Source organism: Ursus maritimus, unplaced genomic scaffold, assembly GCF_017311325.1.
Source record: "Ursus maritimus isolate PB19 unplaced genomic scaffold, ASM1731132v1 scaffold_25, whole genome shotgun sequence".
Lineage (NCBI taxonomy): Eukaryota > Metazoa > Chordata > Mammalia > Carnivora > Ursidae > Ursus > Ursus maritimus.
Window position 1 is genome coordinate 29,014,703 of NW_024425008.1, and position 15,969 is coordinate 29,030,671.

General features: G+C 48.2%; 1 long non-coding RNA gene across 2 annotated transcripts; it reads left to right on the plus strand.

Moving 5' to 3' along the window:
* The first annotated feature begins 277 nt into the window (after positions 1–277).
* On the plus strand, positions 278–13,957 carry LOC121105219. 2 transcript variants are annotated; one of them, XR_005837674.1, is made up of 4 exons: positions 278–986; positions 8,406–8,741; positions 11,523–11,582; positions 13,675–13,957. It is a non-coding gene; the product is annotated as an uncharacterized LOC121105219 (long non-coding RNA). The 2 variants fall into 2 exon arrangements; XR_005837675.1 differs by lacking the exon at positions 278–986 and adding an exon at positions 1,378–1,560.
* Positions 13,958–15,969: the final 2,012 nt, after the last annotated feature.

Sequence of the window (15,969 nt, forward strand, 5' to 3'; positions counted from 1 at the left end):
TTCTTGTGAAGTGGGGGTGAAATCGAGTACAGCTGAGCTAGCCAATGGCTTAGGTCATTCTCCGCATTTCATTCATTCATATATTCATTCAATAGTTATGTGATAGACTATTCGAAAGGGATTCAAAGAGTAAATGAGTCAGGTTGTGGCAAACTTAAACTGGGTAACTGGTAATTTGAGGACAGTTTAATAAAGAGACTGTTTTCAACAGTGAGGACAGAGTATGGGAAAACAAGGGACAGTGGATTACCCCGGGAGCTGGTAACATCAGGAAGAGGTTATCAGTCCTAGGCTGCAGGGATAAGAGTAGAGAAAGTTCCCAGGATCCAGGAGAGAGCCCTGTGGATAGGGCCCCTTGGCAGGAGCTGTGTGACCTTTGGTTGATGGACTCATCCAGCTGGTGAAGGAACATCTTCACCTTCTTCTCTTCTCTCCATTGGCTGCATTCCATTGATGTAGTTGTGATGGGCCAGCCTCTTGGGGTTCACAACAAAGCAGAGAAGGACAAACAAATTTCTAGCACAGAAATCAGACACAGCCTGGGTCCTCGAGGAGCTTGTGTACTAGTGGGGGAGAAAGGAGTGCAAAAGCAGTTTACAGCATGATAAATGCTTTCCTAAAGCTATGAACAGAGTACAAGAGGAGTTCAGCGGTTAGGAAATGGGAAAGATCTATGCCAGGGAGGGTGTTACTGTGTTTGTAGGTTGGGGAAGGAAATTGGTTCCTGGGAAGGAAGTGTGGAGGAAGTAATGTCTCAACTGAGACCTGAAAGTGACAAAGAATTATCGAGAAGAGGAGGAAGTTAAGGAGTTGAGACAGAGTGAAACACGTGTGAAAGCTGGAGGCCAAAAGAGAGTATAGAACTCTTTGGAAAACTGTAAGTAACGTGATATAGTAAAATATAGGAGGACAGGTGAGGGATGAAGCTGACCAGAGAATGGCCCAGAGCACGAAGAATTCTTTTGCCAGATGAAGGAATTTGGAAGGTCAGTGGTTAAGTCCTTAAAAGGTTTTAATCAGGGGATTGGTGTCATTGTCACTTGTTTTAGAAAGTCACTTTGGTTGAAGAGAAGCGAGTGTATTAAAGGGGATTGGAAAGGAGGTTATTTTTGTGATCTAATTGAGAGGCGACCATGCCCCAACATCAGCTTGGTGTGGCTTGAGGTGTGGGGGTTCGGACCCAATGGCCAAGAAAGAATTCTTGAGATGTCTTTAGTGTAAAATATGGTTTTATTAAAGCACAGGGATAGGACCCGTGGGCAGGAAGAACTGCACTGGGGTTGTGAGGAGTGATGATTATGTTAGATTTTCTTTCTTTCTTTTTTTTTTTTTTAAAGATTTTATTTATTTATTTGAGAGAGAGAGGAAGAACACAGAGGAAGAGCGAGAAGGAGAAGCAGACTCCCTGCTGAGCAGAAAGCCTGACGTGAGACTCGATCCCAGCACCCTGGGATCATGACCTGAGCCAAAGGCAGTCGCTTAACCAGCTGAGCCACCCACGAGCCCTATATCAGATTTTCTAGCCTATGGAGGGGACGGTGATGTTAGGGCTCCAAGAAAGTGAGTCTATAGGTTTCTGGAGATGGCTTTTCTCTTGTAAATCGTTAAGACAGTTGCAAACTGAGGGAGACTCATGTCCTGGATGACTGTGATCTCGATCCGTTAACCACTTGATTTTCCCCTTTCCTTTGTTCTTGGGCAGCCAGGAGGGCCCCATATGGCACCTTGCACTGTAGGTGCGGTCATGTGACTAGGTTCTGGCCAACAGAAAGTGAGTGGAAGTGATGTGGACAACTTCCCAATGTGCCCGTGTACGGAAGAGGCGTGTCTCCCCCGGTCACCCTTCTTTCCTTCTCCCTTGGATATTGACAACATGTAGCCACCGGATTAGCCCCGGACTACTTTTATTTGGACTGTTACTTGAGAGCTATTCCTGCCTTGTTTAACCCACCATTACTTTATCCCTTCTTATGACAGAGAGATAGTCTAACTAATACATAGAAGATGGCACTAAATGGTGGTGGACCCTCTGGCTTGTACTATATACTACGGTCATTACCTTTTGGATGAAAACGTACAGATTAGGGAAAAGAACAAATATTTACTGAGTGCTTATCATGCGCTAGATACTGTGTTAAGTATGCGTTCAAATTATTGTATAATTCTTACGATGGCTCTATGGGGTAGGTATTATTAGCCCTCTGTTAATGTCAAGGAAACTTAGGTTCAGAGAAGTTATGTCACTTACCCAGGGGAACACAATTAGTAAGTGACAGTCAGGATTTGAATCTGGGTCAGTGGTTCTTAACCAGAGGCAATACTGTCCCTCAGGAGACATTTGGCTGGAGAAATGTTTGGCTGTCACAAGTGGTGCTCTGGGGTGGGTAGGGATGTGTCACTGAGTATGGGGAGTATCAGGAATGCTGCTAAGCATCTAACAGTGCATAAGACAGCCCCCCCCCCCACTCCGGATAGAGAATTCTCTGCCCCCAGGGTTAATAGTGCTGAGGGTGAGAACCCCTGAGGTCTAGGCTACAAAAGGCTCATGTTCTTTTCATTACACCAAACTGGGGGGTGGGAGTTGAAGAGGGGTTTATGGAAAACTGATATGCTAGGAGAAGAATGGCATGGAGACTTTGTTTGGGGGAGGGTAAACCTAGAGTGATAAAGAGATGAGTTAGAGGAACTGATGAACTGAGAAAACCTGAGCTGGGTGAAATGGAAGCTGAAGACACCAGTGGCCACCACTGACCTGCTCCAGGCGAGGAGTAGGGCTTGAGGGGCTGGGGTGAGGCTGACAGAGGGAAGACAGTCTAAGTGTCAGGGCCAGAACCTGCTGTCTTGGGGCATCTAGAGAATGGAGAGACGGGGGAAGTGAAGACAGACTAGTCAAGATGATTCCACTTCTACCTGCCCTCCCCTCCCCCCTCTCTCCGCTCTCCTCCCTCCTTTCCCATCTCACCCTTTCCTCCTCACCTCCTTCCTTCCCCTTCTCCCCTTCCTCCTCCCCCTCTCCCCCTCTCTTTCCTCTCTCTTCCTTTCATCCCCATCTTCCCTCCCCTCCCCCTCCTCTCTCCTTCCCCTCTCCTCCTTCCTTCCCCATCTCACCTTCTTCCCTCTCTTTTCCCTACAGTCTCCTCCCCTAACTGCCTCTGCTTCTCTCCATCTTCCGTCCTACTAGCCCCTTTCTCTAGCGGTGTGCTCTGTTTTCCTCTGACCCCCAGTTCTAAGCTGTGGGTCTAAGCTCCCCCCATCAAATGCAATGCGGAAAGATCTGTATTTCCTCAGCTTATCCCCCTTGACAAGAACTGGCAAGCTCCTGCAGTGACAGGGACAGACAGACTCCTCTTTCCAATCTTGCTTCCTTCACCATTTCCTGTTTGCAGGACAGATTAACACATCTGACCAGTGTCTAGGATTGTTCTAAGGACAGACACATGGCTCCTGAAAGACCCCCCGGGGGAATTTCTGACATGCCAGAGGAGGAAGGAAATCCTTTGTCTCATTTTTGCTGTTTTCTCTGCAGTGTTTTCCAAAAAACAACTGGCCTGCTGACAAGATATTGCAAGGGACTTGGGGTGGCCTTCCTCCTTTTCCTCACCCCTGGCCTGTGCCTGTCCCGGCAGCCAGCAGCCTGCTTCAGCGCCGGGGGACCGGCATCACCTAGCATGCCCTGAGCCCTGCTGACAGAAACTTTAGGGTATGCTCTCTGGGTCTGCTTCCTGGCCTTCTCTTCCCCGGGCCTTGGGGAGCCCTGTGGAGAGGCCATTGGCATCTCACGCCTTTGGAAAACTTGGTCAGGAAGAAGGCTGCTTCGATGAACTGAATGCTTTTGTTACAGGGTTCTTGTCTCACAGAGCCAAAGAATGAACCTTGTGGACACAAAAGGGTGAGGTGACAGTTTATTAAGTGAAGGTGAGAACAGAAAGAAAGCTCTCTAGAATGAGAGGGGTCCCGATGGGTTGCCATTGAGGTCTTTCGTGGTTGGTCTTTGAAGAAAACTGACCAGGGAACTGGAACCTTCTTGACGTCACCCCTGATAGCACCATGATTACTTCTCCTTTGACTATCTCATCTCTGATGTTTAAGACAAACGAGGTGGTCTGGTTCTGTCCCCTTATCTCTGGTGTCCTTACACCTCAGCATTTCCGGAATTTTCAGTGAGCCTGAATCGTGTAGCCCCCTGCCTATCTCTGCCTACCTGGCCCCCCCGGCCCTTACTCACTGTCAGGCCTTACAGCTAAGGTCAGAGGCTGCACGGGCTGGCCTGGGGTCAGTCCTCAGACAGGGGGGTCAGCGCCTAGGGTCTTCAGTTTTGTCCTTTTTTTTAAAAAAAAAAAACTTGTTTTAAAAAAACCTTCAGTGCAATGTTAAAAAGCCATCCAGCCAGCTGGAGAGACAACCACCAGAAAGAAAGAAAGAAGATTAGGGAAGACCCAGGGACCCCACCCCAGCTGTTCCCAGGGGCTGGAGGCCAGGGGCAGACCGGGATGGGGCAGGGGTGGTGCGGGAGAGAGGAAAGGCCACCCACCAAAATGAACAGGCGGAAAAAATATTTATATAGGAAACATCTGGCTGAACTGAAGAGGATCTAGGGGGATGGGAAGCCCCCATTTTTCTTTCCCAAAAATGTCCTAGACCTGGGGGAAGGGTTGGCCTCCTGGGGTGAAATGAGCAGGCCCTGCCCACCCCCCCCATCATGGAGTACAGGATGTGCTGTGGGCCAAATGTGTGTATGCTGGGGAAACAGGGAAGAGAGGGGTAGACAGGAGTAACCCCCTGCTGGAATCTGTTGTGAGGGCCGAGATGGTTCCCATCTCCCTGTCCTCCACGCTGGTTCTCCTGGCAGAAGGTGCTGTGCGGGGTGGGGGTGAGGAGGAGAGGAAGCCAGGGAAGCAGAAAGAGAGCAGAGGGGGCCCAGGGGCCAGGAAGGCACACAGGCTGAAGGGAGGGCAGCCCCGCAGAAGCGCGGTGGGCGCTGGCTGGGAACACCCTCCAGCCTGGGCTGGAACCCAGGCTCTGCTCCGCATGTGCAGCTCTGCGTATGTCACTAAACTCTTCTGTCCTGGATTCTTCAGTCCGGAAGTCGGAGTTAACAGTAGCACAGACCTTGAGGGCTTGGGAGAGCTCAATAAATGATGCGAGTAAACACTTTGCACGCCACCTGGCGCCTGGGGAGTTTTATAAAAATTAGCTGTTGCTATCTTCTGGAATGTAGATTGATGTTCCGTAGCTCAGTAGGAGTTCTGCGTGAAGGACAGGCCCCCTTCCAGGCATGGCATACTGGATCCAGGGCCATGATGGGGTGAGCGGGCCCCAAGAGTGGCCGGGCTAGCCCTGGTGATGCCCAGGATGGGCTGAGCCAAATCCCCTGTCAGCACAGTAGGCCCGAGACTAGGCAGGCGTTGTCGAGAAGGGGAGTGGAAGTAGGGAATGGCGAGTGGCGGGCTGACATCATTCCACCCATCACTGGACTGGGGGGTGAGCATCAGGCCAGCGGGGGTCAGAGCAGGGCCTGCCTCTGCAGCTGGGGGACCTGAATGGCTAAAATGGAAACGCTTCCCCAGGAGCCTGCTGGGGACGAGTAGGTGGGACCCCACTGTACGTGGAGGCCAGGAAAGGCCATTTTAGTGGTCACCACCCCTCCCTCCACTTCCTGCTCTCTTCCTGCCTTGCTTACATCCTAAGTGCCAATCATGGTCTCTCCTCTCTTCTCCTGGGAGAGGCTCCGTGGAAAAGCCTCTGATAGCAGCCAGTCCTGAGGGAGAGTGAGTTCAGGTTGTCTCTGTGTCTTCTAAGTTTTTTCCATATGGCAGGCTCTGGCTTTTATGCAAGAAACAATGTCATCACCCAGCGGGAGGGCAGATGGTGGAGGTCCAGCAGTCCCTTCCCGCAGCTCCTGGCTCAAGGGTGGGGCCGTCTCCCCAGTGAAGAGCGGCACCAGGGGCACAGGGCCTCCACACTCATCCTGGAGCGCCGCTCCCATCTGACCTCAGGAATCCCCCCCCCCCCCGTGGGCCCTTCCTAATCAGGGATCCTGCCTCAGATCCCTTGTCCCCTGCTCTTGGCTCTTTCTTGTGAAGGGCTGGGGACTGGAAAGGGGACTGTGGGGAACAGGAGGAATTAGATTTGAACTGAGGGGCTGAGAGATATGATATTTAGGGCGAAGAAGAAAAGTTTCAGCGGAGCGGGGAGCAGGCCCCAGCTTCTAGCCCCTCTCGCCTGCCCGGTGCTTCAGAGGGAGCAGAGCTGCCTTGTGCACGATGAATCGGGAGTAGAGGAATGAGCAGTAAATGTCTATCAGAACTGGCTCTCCACTAGCTCATTAGGAAGAGAAATGACTGAGCCAAAGCTGACAAGAACCAACTCTTTAGGACTGTTTTTTCTGGCACCTTCCACAGCATTGCCAAGCTAATGGAGGGATCGGGGATATCCGATGCCGGAAGCAACAGGAAAACAGTAGGGCCTGCAAGGCAAACAGACACGTGTGTGCCCGCGTGGTGACGGTGCCCAATGTCCCGATGTGGACCTTTCAATCTCCCTGGGCTCAGGAGGGGATTCTTACAGGGTCTGTACCTCCGAACTCCCAAATCACACAGCCACACGGCCGGGCAGGCCTGCCACTGCCCAGCCTGCACCCCGTGACTCAGCAGGAAAAGAGCTTGAGCAAGGCTTACTCTCTTCTCCAGGAATCTCGCCCTGAGGAAGATCTGAGGCCAATGTGTCCTGGTGGGGTCTGCTGGCTTTTCAACACTCTCCAGCAACAGCCCTGCCTACCTCCCCCATTCACCCATACAATCTACAATCCTTGTGTTTTTCCATCTTAAAAAAAAGTGTTATGCAAAAGCATCTTCAAGCCAAGTTCCGTAACCCCAGGGGTGATTTTCTAGAGTGCCAAACTTTAATCCTTTCCTAGCATGTCAGGGAGGTTGGGGGGGAGGGGCCTTTGGAGGCTCAGGGCAGTGCCATTTACCAGCTGTAAGGAAAACACTTTTACTATATTTGGGGTGGTGGGCTAGTAATCACTTTTTTTTTTTACTTTACTATAAAAAACATGTAACATTAAATTTACCATCTTAACCTTTTTCAAGAGTATAGTTCAGTAGTGTTAAGTATATTCACATTGTTGTATAACAGATCTCTAGAACTTTCTCATCTTGCAAAACTGAAACTCTATACCCACTAAACACTAATTCCCCATCCCCCTCCCCTCAGCTCTTGGCAACCACCTTTCTGCTTTCTATTGGTTTGATTTTGATTACTTTAGATACTTTATAGGAGTGGAATATACAGTATCTGTCCTTTCGTGACTGGCTTATTTCGCCACAATGTCCTCGAGGTTCAAAACACGTTAATATTTTAGCAACATGTATCTATGCACAGGTGTTGGCTGAATGTCAGCCCTGCCTCACCCCTACCTCACACATACACCCGATGATGGCACAGGAGTTCTGGAAGTTCCTCATGCCCGAATATTAAGGAAATCCCATTCCACGTCCTCCAATCCTTCCTATGGCTCTTTCTCTAGTGTGAGTTTCCAGAGACCCTCAGAGTGTTAGAAGTCTCTCTGCTTCAGCCAGTTTTTTGGTCAAGGCCTCATTTATCAAAGCTGGTACGTCTCCTTCTTTTTCTAGTTCATTCCCAAGTATTTCTTCTTATGTGCCACACACTATCTAAATGGAATTCTTCTATTTTTTTCCAAATATACCCTAAACATCCCCATTTGTATGCCTTTGCTCTTCTACTTTCCTTTTTTTTTTTTTTAAGAGAGAGACAGAGCCAGCGAGAGCTCACATGGGGGAGGGGGAGGGGAGTGGGAGAGAGAATCTCAAGTAGGCTCCACGCCCAACGTGGACTCCATCTCACGACCCTGAGATCACGACCTGAGCCGAAATAAAGAGACAAGGCTTAACTGACTGAGCTACCTTATTTTTATATTTTTAGATGTTGTTTATTTGAGAGAGAGAGCATGAGGGGGGGGAGGCTCAGAGGGAGAAGCAGACTCCCCACTGAGCAGGGAGTCTGATACGGGGCTCGACCCTCGGACACCAGTAGACACTTCACCAACTGCGCTGCCCGGGCGCCCCACTCTTCCACTTTCCCCACATGGGATGCCTCTTCTACTTTTCTCACTGTGTCCAACTCACACCCATCTGCTAAGGCTGCCTAAATGCTACTGTCTTCATGAAAGGCTCCAACTATTCCCTCGTTCAGAAATGATTTCTCTTCTCTGCGACACCCTAAAACTCCTGTTCCTGAAACTTCAGGATGGTGCTGACACTTTCATCATGCGGTAGCAGTTATCGACGGTCTACTGAGCCTCATGAAATATTCCGTGCTTCACATCGCCATTTGCTTTTCTATCTTGTCAACTGGTTACTTTCGCACATTTTCTTCCTCTCTAGGTTGTCCTAATAAAGCACGTGGGCTTCAGCATCAGACGAACTTGGGCTTGGACCCCGTTCCGAAGGCAGGACTTGGGGCCCATGGCTCTCTCTGCCTCCCCGGCTCTCGGCGCCAGTGTGGGGGAGGCCCAGAGAGTGGTTGTCCCAGCAGGTGGTTGTAGCACCTGAAATTGATGAGGGAACGGAAGGCAAGCTGAAGACAAAGCAGAAGCTGACACCCTACAACCCCCCACCCCCATGGGATGTATGTGACATTCCTCAGGCACTCCTGGCTGCTCTAAAGGACAAAGAAACAGTCCTTACTACCTACAGCCCATTGACAAGTCCTTGAAACAGGTATGGTGACATTCCTCTAGGAACTCAGCTGCCTCTATGTTAATACTTTGCTGGGGGCAAAAGGCAGTCCTAGCCTGACCCCCTCCCCTCCACCAAGATCCTGTAAGTCTACTTTAACATATAAAAATTCCTTTGGAAACTTCCTTTATCTCTAACCCCCCAAGAGACGTGTTGGCAACCATCCCCCAAGCATGTGGCCCACCGAGATATACATCTGAAGGGTCTCATGACTCAGGTTTATTAGACAGTGATAAATGACCTTTTCCCAACAGTAGCTAGCCCCCTCAAGGTCCTGGAAACCTTGCTTCCAAAATTCTTAGAGACTTACGCTATCCCTAACCCCTCCCAACTTGAGGGTATATAATGGGCCATTCCTCACAACCCTGGGGCAGCAGCTCTTTCTGCCCACGGGTCCTGTCCCCGTGCTTTAATAAACCACCATTTTGCACCAAAGACGCCTCAAGAATTCTTTCTTGGTCGTCGGCTCCGGACTCAACCCCACTGAACCTCACCTATAGTCCTCAACCTCATCATAATGGCGCCCAAACGTGGGGCATTGAGCTTCGGTGCAAAATTGGTGAGTACTTTCCCTTCTCCTCCTTTTCTCTCCTTTCTGGGGCTCTTCAAGGAGTACGGTCTTATTGGAACACTTTCATGCCGACTGCTCAGGCTGTAATCCTCTAGCCCATGGCTACTCTATGGGGAGGTAAAGTCCTGCCTTTTGGCTGGAAGTTAGTACCCTGGCTGGGATGGTAATAAGACCCAGAAACTTGAGGCCCCCTCTGTACTGCTGTCCTTATACAAAGTCGTCTGTTTTGGGCACTGGACAGCCACCTAAGTGACTAGCACGGCTGCCAATCTTAAGACTCCCAAGACTCCCGTGTGAGGTTTTCTCCTGATGGATCTAATGTGATCCCCTCTGCATTGCTGGTCTAGCCACTTCTGGCCGAGGGACCTCCCCTCGGAGCCGGCCGAAACCAGTACCCGATGGAATTACAACCCAACCGGGGACCGGACCGTTTCCCAGGGAAGTTGGCTGTAAGGACCACCTGTGTTGGAATGTCGCTTAGACCATGATGGACTTCTGTCTTTACTGTTTTCCGTCAATGTCCTCTACTCCCTAGCAAAGGAGACTCAACTCTCTTCTCTCACTGTTCCTTCTAACAGATGTGGGGGCTTCTCCCTCACTCATTTCCCGGGTTAATGGCTAAAACATGGCCTCTGCTCCTGTTGGAGCTGGTGAGTTGGAAAACCGGGAACCCTTTCTCTGCCTTCTGGCAGCACTCTGTCTCTACTCTCTCCCCCTCCTCCTCCTCTCTGCACCACCTGGGGTGCGGCCTGCCCAACTGGCTTCTGTACCGTCCTTGGTGCCTCAGGCATCATGGCTCCTCCTGCCCTCACCATCAAGGAGCGAAGAAGAGCACCCCCTGGACCTAACGTTACCCATTCCAGATTTCCCCACCAGTGTCTCAGGTAAAAACTGAAAATGGGGTGGGCACAGGTGGAACATAAGTCAGTATTTAAACTAAGTTAGAAAGACAAAGGTTTCTTGAATTGTTCATCTGCTCTGGATAAGAAAATGTAAACAGTTTTCTCTTTGCCCAGAAAACAAAGTTTCTATGTTTTGTCATTAACAGGTCTTCAATTACTTTGTTAAAACTTCTCTGTATTAAGCTAAGTTTTGCTGACAACTATAGAACCCTACATATTTGCCTTCAAATCTCGTGTTGTCACCTTGGTTAAATAAAAATAGAGTTTTGTAGTGATCTGTAATCCTATTCAGGCTTATGCTATAATTTTAAGGGTTTAACAAACTTTACCAAGATTTAAATTGTAAATGAAGTCTCTTTAACTCATTAGGCCTTTTTCTTTGGTGTGCTGAGTTACTCTGCAAGCACTGTTAAACAAATGATAAGCCTTAGGTTACCTTTGGGTAAATGCTGTAACTATTCTAGAGATAATACGCAATTCCTAAAGTTTTAATGTTTTAATTTAAGGTCGTCATCACTCTTTTCTGGCTATCGAAGTGTTGTGTGTCACAGAAGGAACCTGACTTCCTTGCCAGCTATACTGTAAACTCATCAGTTACTAACCATGTCCATTCTGTGTTTTTGTTATTTGTAATTGTTCTTATTCTCTTCTAAAATGAGTTTCATCTTCAAAGAGATTCATATAAAGGACTTTTTAGGACAGGTACAGGTATTCGACATCTTTATGGAACCCTAAAACTGAAATGGGTAAAAATTTCCAGAACTAACTAAAGCTGCATTCAAGCTAAACAAGAATTAGTAACATAGGACTAAATTAACTAAAAGATTATAGTGTTGTCACTCTTGTTTAAAACATTACTGGTTCTCTAATGTTTGCTCTTCCAGATTGAGGAAACTTCCTCTTAAGACATCAGTGATATACAGAAATAATAATAAAGCAAATTAAAACATTTAACTTTTCTCTCTACCTGAACCCTCTGAGATTAAAAAGGTCTCAGTAAGTATTCTTTCTTCCATGGCAATCATAATCATTTGCATAAGTTCAATAACTATTGTTCTCCTTGTAACAGGACACCATTGGAAACACTGGTTATTTTACCATAAGGCTTTGACTGGAATGTCATATTTGAGAGACATGCATAGACTCAGATATGACCAAACAGTTTTCAGGAACTAAGGTTGACTTTATGAAACCTGGAGCCATAAAGCCCCCTGGAAATGGCCTGACACCTGGCTTACAGAGTTCCCAGCAGCCTCACCAGGTGAGTAAAGAATGTCACTTCCTTGGCAGGTGCAGGAACCTGAGGATACTTTGGGGACCTCGTGGAGAGGAATCTGCCCAAATCTACAGGTATTACAGGCATGACTGATGGCAAGTACTTGGCTTGGCTTCTGGCCTGGAGAGGCTACTAAACGTTCAACCTGGAGATTCCTTGTAAAAGCTCCAGCAAAGCAGATTCTAAAAGATCTGTGTGATCAGTCACTATCCTTGCTGAGCTTATGTAAATAATTAGGCCAAGTTTGTTAAAACTAGACTTGTTTTGCAAACAAATTAGTCCTGATTTGGCTATCTCTGGAAATGTGGGTTATTTTAGAGAGAAAAATTATGTTTAAATAACCACCTTTGTGGATGTTAAATTCTAGATCTGATTGTCCTTAAATGTTTGCTTAAGCTAGACAACTTGAGGTAAACTTAAGAGAAATAGCTTTTTTCTATTCCTATACAATAGCTCATGTATAGATAATCTTCATGCTGTTTATTCTATGGGGCTAATAACAGGACCCCATGGGCATATAATTAATTACTTGAATAACTGGGAAATGGGATTGATTCCCCAACGATTGCATAACTCAGCTATCACCTTGACCAATGTGGCTGGGATGATGAAACCATTCCCTAAAAGCCAGAGCATACCCCACTCCATAGGGTTAACTATGGGCTTGTGGAGATAATGGATGACCCCACTTTCCTTGTGACTGGACTGGATGATGACTTGGGGATGCCTTTATCTCTTGACAATTCTTCCCCCCCACTCGCCAGTGATTCCTTGTTAAGATATTAAGGCTAGACCTCAAACAAAGAAGGCTTCTTAATGCTTTCATCCTGCATAGTTACATTTAAGCCTAGAAGCCACCTCTACGGATATACAATTACAAGGAGAGTCTTTAGCCGAGCATACAACAGCGCTCCTGGTAAAAAGGAGCCTCAAAGCTCACCATGGGACAGTCTCTGACTGTAATGACTTCATATCAGGTCCAGAATGTTTTAGAGAGCAAAAGCCACCAATGGGTGATGGGAAGCTGACTTATTAAATACCAGGCTATGCTTATAGGTACACCTGAAATAATACTTAAAACCTGTAAAACTTTAAACCCAGCTACTCTTAAGCCTGGACCTGACCATTGTACTTCTGTAGAGCATAACTGTTCAGAGGTTATTGATCTTGTCTATTCTAGTCGACCAGATTTAAGATGTCCCTGTTGAAAATACAGAGGACAATTGGTACACCAATGGTAACAGTTTCATGGAAAAGAGGGGTAAGAAAAACTGGGTATGTTATAGTCAAGTCTAACTTAAAACTGTTGAGGTCAAAGCCCTGTCAGCAAACATGTCTGCCCTCAAAACAGAATTAATAGCGCCCACCTGTGCTTTGCAATTGGCAAAAGCCTTAAAAATATTTATACTGACTTTAAATATATTTTCCTGGTCCTCCATGCTCACGGTGTAATTTGGAAGAAAGGGGGATTATTACCAAGCCATAACTCCCCAATCGAATAGGGGCCTGAAATCATTATATGTATGGCCCTCCAAAGCCAAGTAGCCCTTGAAATCCTGACTGCAGTTCAAGGAGGCCCAGTATTATATGACTGGCTCCTGGCTGGGACCCAATGGCTCTGCAACTTAACCTGTGTCCATAGCTTCCTCCTTGCTGGATAAGCCACTGTACTCTGGGTTTTGCCTGGATGCATGGATGCATTATTAAAACCGTTACCAACCCAGCCAACCTTCCAAATTTAAAACCATGGTGGACATGTTCTGTGTCTCACTGGTATGACCACCTAGCATCTATCTTTGTTACCTCTTTGAGACTAGAGAATGTTGTTTGGCACATGGAAACTCTTGAATACATGGTCAAAGCCCTAAGTGACACTCTATAGAATAGAGTGATGTTAGATGTTTTTAACTGCTACACAAGGTGAAATATGTGGTAGCATAAAAACAATGCTGTGTATACAGTCCAGATTACCACAAAATACTTCTGGGTTTCTACCTGACATGAATGCTCAAATTGGTGCTTTAAATGATTTCTTTCCTTTAGTGATTGCTTTAAACTCCTGGACTGGAGGAAAATTATCAAAGAACAACTATCAAAGATCTTTTATTCAGATCTCTCTTTATAATATTAACCTTGTTTTGTCATATCTGATGTCTCCTTGCCTAGTGCCAAGACTCCTTCACCACCGTAACTTCTGGCTAACAGATAATACCTTCTCCTCAAGGAGGTTCATCCATGTTGTCCACGTTGGATTCAGCTGCCTCCCCTTTCATAACTCCCCTGTATGTTCCCCAACTGACCAATGTTGACCCATAGGGAGGAACATCTCTATGCCCCTATTCAGCAGGAAGAAGTTACAGAAGATGGGACCTTCCACCTTCAACAACCTTAAAGATTTAAGGGTCAAAATTGTTCAGGGGGGAAATGACGAGGGAACGGAAGGCAAGCTGAGGACAAAGCAGAAGCTGACACCCTACAACCCCCCCCCCCCATGGGATGTATGTGACATTCCTCAGGCACTCCTGGCTGCCCTAAAGGACAAAGAAACAGTCCTTACTACCTACAGCTCATTGACAAGTCCTTGAAACAGGCATGGTGACATTCCTCTAGGAATTCAGCTGCCTTGATGTTAATACTTTGCTGGGGGCAAAAGGCAGTCCTAGCCTGACCCCCTCCCCTCCACCAAGATCCTGTAAGTCTACTTTAACATATAAAAATTCCTTTGGAAACTTCCTTTATCTCTAACCCCCCAAGATACGTGTTGGTAATCATCCCCCAAGCATGTGGCCCACCGAGATATACATCTGAAGGGTCTCATGACTCAGGTTTATTAGACAGTAATAAATGACCTTTTCCCAACAGTAGCTAGCCCCCTCAAGGTCCTGGAAACCTTGCTTCCAAAATTCTTAGAGACTTACGCTATCCCTAACCCCCTCCCCACTTGAGGGTATCTAATGGGCCATTCCTCACAACCCGGGGCAGCAGCTCTTTCTGCGCACGGGTCCTGTCCCCGTGCTTTAATAAACCACCATTTTGCACCAAAGACGCCTCAAGAATTCTTTCTTGGTCGTCGGCTCCGGACCCCACCCCGCTGAACCTCACCTGTAGTCCCCAACCTCATCAAAGTGAGCGTCAGGGCGAGCGTTCGTGGAACGCGTATTACGCGTATTACGTACGACGTGCACGCATGCTGCTGCAAGCGCCGTGCGTGCGTGACAGCTGGAGCCCTCGGCACAACCGCATGGGGCGCACGGACAGCGGGAGAATCTAAAGCTAAGAAGGTTTAAGCCAGTAAGTGGACGAGCCAGAGTAAAAACGGGGGATGTCTTCGGGATCCTTCCTCTTGACCGTTACCGACCCGGGCCTCCCAAGCGAGCCCGCGGGCAGCACAGGCGGGGTAAGACCTGTAGGATCCTCCGCTCGGCACTGGTGAAGTTTGGTAAGTGGCAGCTGCCACTCTCATTCCCACTCCTGCGGTGGGGGGCTGGGGGCTGTCCCTGCGTTTGTTTCCCCGGCAGCGCCTCCCAGAAGTAATAGGTGACATCTGTTCAGCATTTTCTGGGAATCTGCATTTGCCAGGAACCGTGCAAAGTCTCTAGCTCTAGCAGTATTAGTGAATGAGTGAGCAAATGAGTGAATGAAGAGAGGGGACGCAAACTCTGGAACGGTGGGCAAAGGCCGTCCGAAAAGAGGGGTCATCCTGGCCCAGTTGTTGGCTGTTGGCCGGGCAAGAGGATCCTGCAGCCCAGGAGAGGCCTCCCCGGGGTCTGACTTGTGCCCAGTATTCATCAGTGTTTTCATTAATGACTTAAGAGATGGAGTGCAGAGTACGCTAATCAAATTGGGGAAGCCTGTGAGGCGGGCTAGAAGCTGAGCACTTAGGAGGCAAGCTTGAGCTTGCAGACAGTACTTGACAAATTAGAGAAATAAACAGTCAATAAACAGAGCTCCAGGAGCTGCAGGCTTCAAGTGGCTCCAAGGGAGCAGCTACTCGAATGGATCTGCCCAGAGAAGCTTTTGACCCACTTTCCTTTGGGCCTCACCTGGTTGGATTGCATATTTGGGGCAAGTCTAAATGCAGTCCCTTGATGAGGAATTTGGACCCGGAGGCCTCATGGACAAAGTCCCCGCTCCAAAGGCGAAGCTCCGCCCATACTCCTTCCTGGCCTCTGCCCTCCTAGCCATGGCTTTGCTGGGGCTCAGAGAGGGAAGGACAGGGCTCCCCCTGCTCCCTCAAAGACCTGAGACTTGCCAAAAACATAAACTTAACCATGATGCCTCATCCCTACCCACCAAAATGGTGCTGCCCTTCTCTACTTCCTACTCATTCTTATCACTGAGTGACTTCCTCCCCCGTTTGAGGCTGCCCTGGAAGTTACTCTGACCTCAATTTTCTTTGGGCAAAATGTATCCGGTGTGAAAGGAGGGACAAGGACACAGCGTGATCTGGGAGGGAGTGCC